A 9,099-nucleotide genomic window follows, 5' to 3' on the forward strand; every position below is an offset into this window, starting at 1 on the left:
CATGTAGCTGACCAGCCTACCAGGTCTTTTATGCAGTTCAACATACACAGTGACACCAAGGTAAGACAAATGAAGTTCCAGTTTGGGTGCCTCCATCTCCCTCCCCTGGATCCTGATCCAGTGACTGTCAAAGCCAGAAAGAACTGGTGTAGGGTGCTTGATCATGGGGAAAGTTGTTGTGGTTCACCCAGCAGATGGGAAAGGGGGAAAGTTTCACTTCTTCACAATTTGAATGACATCCTCATCCTCCAACATATAGTCTTTACCCACTTTCTGAGGATTGTGTTTCACAGAGAGACCCCAGGCCAGAGCATATTTAAATTATTTGATGAGATTTTTGTGAATCTTCATGCAGAAATCCTCCACTGTGGTCCTGGGGTAAGGAAGCACCACTGGGGATGTATAATCTGGTAACTGGCCTTTGGGTTTGGTATAAATTCTCACTAGTTTCAGATAGTCCCACATCTTTTCTAGTAGGTCATCAAAATTCCAACGGTGATGGACAGAGATGGGTACACAGTGAGGCACCTTATAGATGATATCCAATTCCTCAATGGAGATTTGGTCAATCTTATTTAACACATAGATACAGGGGATATAAACTCTGTTTCCTTCCACCACATCAATGAGGTCATCAGCTGCAGCATTATTATGTAGAGTCACATCGGCATTATGAATCTTGTATTCGGCCAGAATGCTTTTCACATTTTCAGCATCCAGCTCACTCTGGGGGCAAGTGGCTGTGAGATTAATGCCTCCCTTGTCCTTCTTCTTAAAGCCAATGTTGGGGGGTTTGCTGTTCAAGCGAATGCCAAAGCCTTCCAGTTCATTTTCAATTATCCTCTTATGTCCCAAGGGTTTCAGGACACCCAAAACAATCAGGATCAAGTTACAGGTTCAGACCACTGCAATGACTTGACGACCTCTACCTTTCCCATCCTTGGCACCTTCAATGATACCTGGGAGATCCAGGAGTTGGATCTTGGCACCTTTGTATCTGATGACACAAGGCATGGTGGTCAGAGGAGTGAATTCATAGGCTGCTACCTCAGAATACACCCCTGCCAGGTTACTAAGCAGTGTTGACTTCCCCACAGATGGAAAACTAACAAATCCAATTCGAGCATCACCTGTCTTGGCCACATCAAAACCTTCTCCTGGACCTCCACCACCACCACCCTTTGGAGTAATGAGTTCTCGACGAAGCTTAGCAAGATGAGCCTTAAGCAGCCCTAGGTGGTGTGCTGTGGCCTTGTTCTTTTGAGTCCGAGCCATCTCAGCTTCTCTCTCCCCGATCTTAGCTAAGGTGCTGCTCATCCTGGCGAGTCCCCTGTGGCCTCTACATTGATTGTTTCTCTTCACACACCCGCGGGCAAACTCTAAAAGAATTTTAAAAATTCTTTTAACAGGATCTTGCTATGTTGTCCAGCTTGGTTTTGAACTCCCGGCCTCAAGTGATCCTCCTGCCTTGGCCTCCCAAGCCACATGCTGAGATAACAGGCATGATGAGCCACCAATTTATTTTTAAATATTTTTCCATCTATTTCTTTGTGGTGCCTGGTGATGTCCTATTTTCTAAAGGTCTATATGGCTGTCAAAACAGGTATCCTAAATAAACTTAGAGAGACTTACAAAAGGAAACAAAGTCTTTATTGGGTATCTTCTTGACCCTGAAACTATCAGCTCCATGGGTTTACTACTATGCCTCAGACCTCTTGTCATTCCTACATATCATCCAGTCGAATGGGTAAGCATAATAAATATTTGTGAAATCTTTTAATTTTGTGGCTAAATCATGAGATAATTTCTTAATGCTTTTTGTTGTATACACCAATGTGTGTCTATGAAGTCTCACATGTATACATATATTTTTTTTCTTTTTTTTTTTTTTTGAGATGGTGTCTCACTCTGTTGCCCAGGCTGGAATGCAGTGGTACAATCTCAGCTCACCGCATCCTCCGTCTACAGGGTTCAAACTATTCTCCTGCCTCTGCCTCCCGAGGAGCTGGGATTACAGGTGCACACCACCATACCCGGCTAATTATTGTATTTTTAGTAGAGACAGGAGTTTACCATGTTTTCCAGGCTGGTCTTGAATTCCTGCCTTGGCCTCCCAAAGTGCTGGGATTGTAAGCCACCACCACGCCCAGCCTCAAGTCATATTTTAAAAAATGAAATCCCTAATGTATAAAAATTGGTAATTTAATACATTAGTTTTTAAGCTTTAGGGATTTCATTTCTTAAAAATATTACTTGTATTTCACTGATTATTATCTTAAGACCTCTTTTTTTTTTTTTTTTTTTTTGAGATGGAGTCTCACTCTGTCGCCCAGGCTGGAGGGCAGTATATGATCTTGGCTCATTGCAACCTCCACCTCCCAGGTTCAAGGGATTCTCCTGCCTCAGCCTCCTCAGAAGCTGGGATTTCAGGTGCTCACCACCACGACTGGCTAATTTTTGTATTTTTGTAGAGACAGGTTTTGCCATGTTGGCTAGGCTGGTCTCAAACACCCGACCTTAAGTGATCTGCCCACCTCAGCCCCTCAAAGTGCTGGGATTACAGGTGTGAGCCACCAGGCATTTCCTAGGCCTAATTCTTAAAAAATTTCACAGCAGAATTCAGTTCCTTTTCACACAGGTTAACTGGAATATTAATGCTTGATATGGTTTAGATCAGTGTCCCCACCAAATCTCATGTTGAACTGTAATCCCCAGTGTGAGAGGTAGGGCCTAGTGGGAGGTAACTGGATCACAGGGGCAGAATTCTCATGACTGGGCCCGCATCATCCCCTGGGTGCTGTTCTTGTGATAGTGGGTGAGTTACCGCGAGATCTGGTTGTTTAAAGGTGTGTAGCACCTCACTCCTCTCACTATTCCTCCTGCTCTGGCCACATAAGATGTGCCTGCCTCCCCTTTGCCTTCTGACATGATTCTAAGTTTCCTAAGGCCTCCCAGAGGCAGATGCCACCATGCTTCCCACATGGCATGTGGAACTGCGAGCCTATTAAACCCCCTTTCTTTATAAATTGCCCAGTCTCTGGTATTTCTTTATAGCAGAGAGGGAATGAACTCATCAATGCTTCTCAAAAGGGTAGCACATACACCCAAATCGTAGGTACTTAACATCTTGATTGAAACTTTAGTAACCATAGCAATTTATAAACCTGTGTTCTGGTTAAGTGCTTTCCTGGAAGACATTATAGCTCGGTCTCTAGACCTACAAGGCCAAGATCTGCTCTACTTCTGCTTCTTCTGTTATAGAGATTAAAAAGACTGGCGACTATAATTACCACATTACCAGCATTCTACTGCATGTAGAAGAACCAATGTATTCATTGCATCAGTAAGAACAAATCATGCTCTTTATGACACACCATACTGCACTAGAACACACATTATCTCACATGCAAAAACAAATCAAGGCTAGGTGCTCACGCCTGTAATCCCAGCACTTTGGGAGGCCAAGGCGGGTGGATCACCTGAAATCAGGAGTTCGAGACCCGCCTGGGCAACATGGTGAAACCCCATCTCTATCAAAAATATAAAAATTAGCCAGGTGCAAAAGCAGGCACCTGTAATCCCAGCTACCTGGGAGGCTGAGACAGGAGAATTGCCTGAATTCAGGTGGCACAGGTTGCAGTGAGCCGAGATCATGCCACTGCACTCCAGTCTGGGCAACAGAGTGAGAGTCTGTCTCCAGAACAAAACAAAACAAAACCCCCACAAATCAGTACTGAGCACATTGACACACACCTGCGATCCCTACACTTTTGGAAGACCTATGCAGAAGGATCAGCCCAGGAGTTTGAGACCAGCTTGGGCAACACAGTGAGACCCTATCGCTACAAACAAACAAACAAAATTTATTTACGTCAAAAATCTTTTGCTTTTAAACCAAATTCTTACGGAATAAGGCCCCTAGAGCTTGGACCAAAATTTCAGGTAGGTATTAAACAAACAAAAAAATGTACTGCAAAAGGATCTTATTCTGCAAAGAAACATTCAAGAGTTAACTAATATTTGAAAGATGTCTTTAAATGGCAAAAAGCAGATTTTAAAACAACAACTACAGTAAAAGCAATCAAAAAGATATTTAAAGGTAGTGGCTTTGATGCTTATGAAAGTTATGGATCTGCTCACCAGAAAATACAGACAGACACACACGCACCCCCCCCCCCCCACTGCCACCAAAAATCTGTATAAAATTTCAAAGGAAGATGGAGATGAATGAGGGTCACTTCCCACCTTCACAGATCCTCAGTTCAAAACTTTCTTTTTTTTTTTTTAAAAGAATAAGATCTTTCCAAACTGTGATGTAACTAGAACCTTAAAAATGAACTATCCTGTGCTATTTTTATATGTTTCCAAATAGGCTTTTCTCTTTTTTGTTTTGTTTATTAAAAGGTCCCACCCTATTTAATATGGAGCCACGAAGTGGAAGAAAAGAAGACAAAATACTTAGTAATAAACATGCATTAAAAAAAATTTAGAACGCTAATCATACTTAACATCGCCATTACTTCGACACCGGCTTTATAAGGAGGAAAGACAGCCAAGGAGAGGCCCAAAAATAAAACTCTCAAAATATCAAAAGGAAGCACTAACTTTCTTGCTTCTATAGTAGAAGCTCACTAGATAGAGAAAAAAAAAAAAAGGTGACAGCCACCTATTTATTGTGAAAGACCGAGAAATAAATTAATTCGCCTCTAGAAATTCAAATAAATTTTAAATAAGGGTTACCTGCCACAAAAATTCTTGTCTGCCTTGAATTTTTCTTCCATTCAAAGGAGGAAAATTTTATCAGCTGGTAATTCATAGAAGTGTAAACCATCTCTCTGTTCTGGTAGCTGAGTGTGTCCAAGAACCAAGAATTTTTCTACAGGAAATTTACAAAAGTAATCTTATGCACTACCAAGATTAGCAAAATCAAATACTTGTTCAAAACCAGGCCTGCCAGCTAAGCTCTACTCTTCTTAGAGTTTTTAGTTTGTTCAAGTGTAAGTCAATTTATAGAAGCTGATGTAAAAGTGTCTTATTTTTTGGGGTTAGGGAGGATGAGGAAACGGCTTTTTGTATGTGTCCCTCAAAGATAAAGGTTATTCCCTTCCATTACCTTTGTAAAACACAAATGGGGTAACTTAACCATGCAGTTTTCTGCAGGCTCATTTATTCTAGGGCCTCTCATGCTTTTATGATACAGAGGTAACAAGTCAGGAAGCACAATGAGGAAAGATGTTAAAAAGTCCAGCATCTGCTGTGTCAGAAGTAAGCTAGCTTAATTCGCACAGAAATCCAAGCCAACAGTTCACATAAGCTCAGCCTTTCTGACTATGGGCATCCTATCCCCAACTAAAACACAGTATTTAACATATCCATGGACACAGAAAGCAGAATAATGACTGTCTAGTGCTGGGGGGTTTGTGGGGGTTGTCAGGGAAATGGGCTTTTGAAAATGTACGATTATGTGACGTTACTAAAAACCACTGCATCATATACTTTAAAGGGGGGACTGTATAGTTTGTGAATTATACCTCAATAAAGTAGTTCCTAAAAAACCAAAATGTATGAATTTCCTTGATCATTAATATCAGGGTAAGTTGGTCAGCGAAGATTAAGATAGGATGAAAAGGTTTTAGAAGAAATGGCAAGAGAGTAAGATATAAGATAGGTAGAGAAAAAAATCACTGGGTTCTTTCTTACTAATCATACCCTCATCAGCCAAGGACATAGGCTAAGCTTCCCTGCAGTTAGGATTTGAGGATGCCTCTGTTCCAAGTTTCTCCAGTACAGGGTAATATGCCGTAAAATTTTCTGGAATCCCATTGTTTAGTAGAACACCCTGAACTTGGTGCAGCAGCTCCATTTGCATGCTGTTGATGGTGGTAGAGATAATCTTACTCATTTCATAAAACAAACCCATCTCAGAGTACTAAGAAACAAGGAGGATCAACAAGACGTTCCGTCCAGTGATCTACCTTCCCTCCAGTGACCAAAGCAGATATCCGATAAGGAGGATTCTTCTAACTCAGGAAACAACCACTAGGTAAAAAGACTTTGTTTATCTGATAAAGACAGAGTATACACATTCATGTCCAGACTACCCTTAAACATACTGTTCACATCTGATTGCATTAATTACCAGTTCTTACTGCATTTCTCACCATCACAGGCCTTTTTCCCATACTAGACTACATTTTTCAGACTTGAAGTATGTAACTAGCGTAAATGGAAAATTGGTTTGGGCTATCAAATCAACATGGCTCTTGGCAACATCTATTTATAAGCTTACATCAAAATTTAGCTATCCCTTTTAAAATTTCATTGCAATATAGACATTTAAAAATCGTCGCCAGGTGCAGTGGGCCAGGCCTGTAATCCCAGCACTTTGGGAGGCTGAGGTGGACAGATCACCCGAAGTCAGCAGTTCTAGACCAGCCTGGCCAACATGGAGAAATTCCGCCTCTACTAAAAATACAAAATTTAGGCCGGGCACGGTGGCTCACGCCTATACTCCCAGTACTTTGGGAGGCTGAGGCAGGTGGATCGCCTGAGGTCAGGCGTTCAATACCAGCCTGGCCAACATGGTCAAGCTCCGTCTCTACAAAAATACAAAAATTAACCAGGCATGATGGTGGGTACCTGTAATTCCAGCTACTCAGGAGGCTGAGGTGGAAGAATCACTTGAACCTGCGAGGCAGAGGTTGCAGTGATCCAAGACAGTGCCATTGCACTCTAGCCTGGGAGACAAAATGAGACTCCATTTCAAAAACAAAATAGCTGGGCGTGATGGCACGCACCTGTAAACCCAGCTACTTGGAAGGCAGATGCACGATAATCACTTGAACCCGGGAGGTGGAGGCTGCAGTGAGCCAAGATCACACCACTGCACTCCAGCCTGGGCAACAGAGAGACTGTGTCTCAAAAAAATAAAATAAAATATGGTGATGTGTGCCGCCCCCAAAGGGAGTTTTCATTCAGATGGACTAATCCTGCCTGAGCAGTGAGAATGAGAAGCCAACAGTATTTAATTTCATGAAGCATAGAGTTGAGAATACAAACTCTCGGTTTCTTAATTCAAATGTAGAGTTATCCTAAAACGAAGCTGAATACAATGAGGTCTGGGAGACTACTATGGTCTCAGTGTTTGCATCCACCAAGATTTATATTTGGAAATCAAACCTTCAAGATGATGGCATTAAGAGTGGGTCCTCTGGAAGGTGATTAAATCACCAAGGTAGAGCCCTCATGAATGGGATTAGTGCCCTTACAAAAGGATTTTGAGGAAGCTTGTTAGCTCTTTTTCCCATCTGCCATGTAAGGACATAGAAGGCACTATCCATGAGGAACAGGCCCTCACCAGACACTGAATCTGCTGGCACCTTGATCTTGGACTTCCTAGTCTTCAGAACTGTAAGCAATAAATTTATGGTGCTTATAAATTACACAGCCTGTGGCATTTTGTTACAGCAGCCTGAAAAGACGAAGACAAGACACTTTACTTAGAGCCTGAGACACTCACAGAGGGCAGAAGGTGTGGCACTGTTTGTTAAATCATTTAAGATAGGCCAGGCACAGTGGCTTGTGTCTGTAATCCCAGCACTTTGGGAGGCCAAGATGGGCAAATCACTTGAGGCCAGGAGTTCAAGACTAGCCTGGCCAACAAGGTGAAACCTTGTCTCTACTAAAAATACAAAAATTAGTCAGGTGTGGTAGTGCCTGCCTGTAATCTCAGCTACTCAGGAGGCTGAGGCACAAGAATCACTTCAGCCAGGGAGGCAGAGGTTGTAGTGAGCCAAGGTCGTGCCACTGCACTCTAGCCTGGGCAATACAGTGAGTCTCTGTCTCAAATAAATAAATAAACTAAATTAAATTAAATAATCTAAGATCAAATCTCCATGTGAAAAGAAAGTGAACTCTTGCCACATTGATTACTACCAATGATATGAGAGAAAATTAAAGGGAAGGTGTATATTTAAGTGAAATAGGGCGGAATGTAATCCCAGCTGAAGTAAAATGACAGCTTTGAAGAGACCTCTTAAAGCCTAGTGAGACAAAGTGTTTGGCAATCAGATCTGTGGAGGAAAAGTATGTCTTAAGAGTGTTTTTATGGGACGCTTGTAGGAAGGCAGGACTTACATCAAGGTGTGATTTTGTTATGCACTATTCATTTTATAAAGCTTTTAGATCACTGACTTTGCTCAGGCGAATGTATTAAAATACACAAAAATAAGTACAGTTAATTCTACTTGCTCAGCTGTAGGAAAAAAGGAATGAAGTGCTCCTAAGTTGTGGACATTGCTGATATCCCATTATCTGTCTCTTCCTGGCAATAACACAGTCAAACTGAATGGCAGAGAGAAGAATCACTCTGTGAAGAGAAAATGTCAATACTCTGATGGAGTATTAGAGGAATCTACAGACAAGAATTAGAAGGAACCAAGCGCTTCTTCAAGGGCAGAGGGCAAATTTAACAAGTTTATGAAAGACAACAAAGTCAATCTATCTCAAAAGAACGGAAACGTGAAGTCTGCCCAGAACCTACAGGTAAAGAATTAAAATATTCTTTGCCAAATATTTTGCCTTTCGTTGAAAAAACACATTGAGGCACTTTACAGAGTTGGTGCTAACAATATAACTTGAGCCTCAATGGCCAAGAAATAGAGATTTATCTAAAACTCTGTTCATATGCTTATCCTGAACCAAACAATATCTTTGACATAGCAGAGGGTAACAAGTTAGTTACCTTCTTGAAAGGCAAGATAATGACAGGAGAGCAAAACCTCAGGAACAAAGCAAAAGTGGCGAATGTGATTCAAGTGACACTCCAGCTCAGCAGGCTTTATTGGTACCACCAAGAAGGCTTTTACCGTACGTCCCCTTGACCTTGAACTTCTCGGCCTCCATACCTGTAACAAATTTCTTTATATGCTACCCTGTTTCAGGAATTCTACCATAAGCCAGAGAAAATGGGCTAAGAAACTACTCAATGACTGCTTTGTTTGTATCTTAAGGATTATATTTGATAAGAACTTCTGGATCCTCCATTTTGGTTTCTCTAATAGTTACTGATACCGCATAAGCCTGGATATTAAACAGTGT

At 41.6% G+C, this 9,099-nt stretch overlaps 1 protein-coding gene and 1 pseudogene across 6 annotated transcripts in view; both read right to left on the reverse strand.

Annotated features, from left to right (window-relative positions):
- The window catches only part of KANK1 (KN motif and ankyrin repeat domains 1), a 238,518-nt gene that overhangs the window by 102,972 nt on the left and 126,447 nt on the right, over positions 1-9,099 (reverse strand). The gene's annotated exons all lie outside the window — the stretch shown is intronic.
- Positions 199-1,373, reverse strand: LOC108314491 (annotated as a pseudogene). Its single transcript, XR_005202601.1, has one exon. The product of XR_005202601.1 is annotated as a developmentally-regulated GTP-binding protein 1-like (transcript).

The sequence above is a fragment of the Cebus imitator genome, unplaced genomic scaffold (genome assembly GCF_001604975.1).
Source record: "Cebus imitator isolate Cc_AM_T3 unplaced genomic scaffold, Cebus_imitator-1.0 Scaffold155, whole genome shotgun sequence".
NCBI classification, from domain to species: domain Eukaryota; kingdom Metazoa; phylum Chordata; class Mammalia; order Primates; family Cebidae; genus Cebus; species Cebus imitator.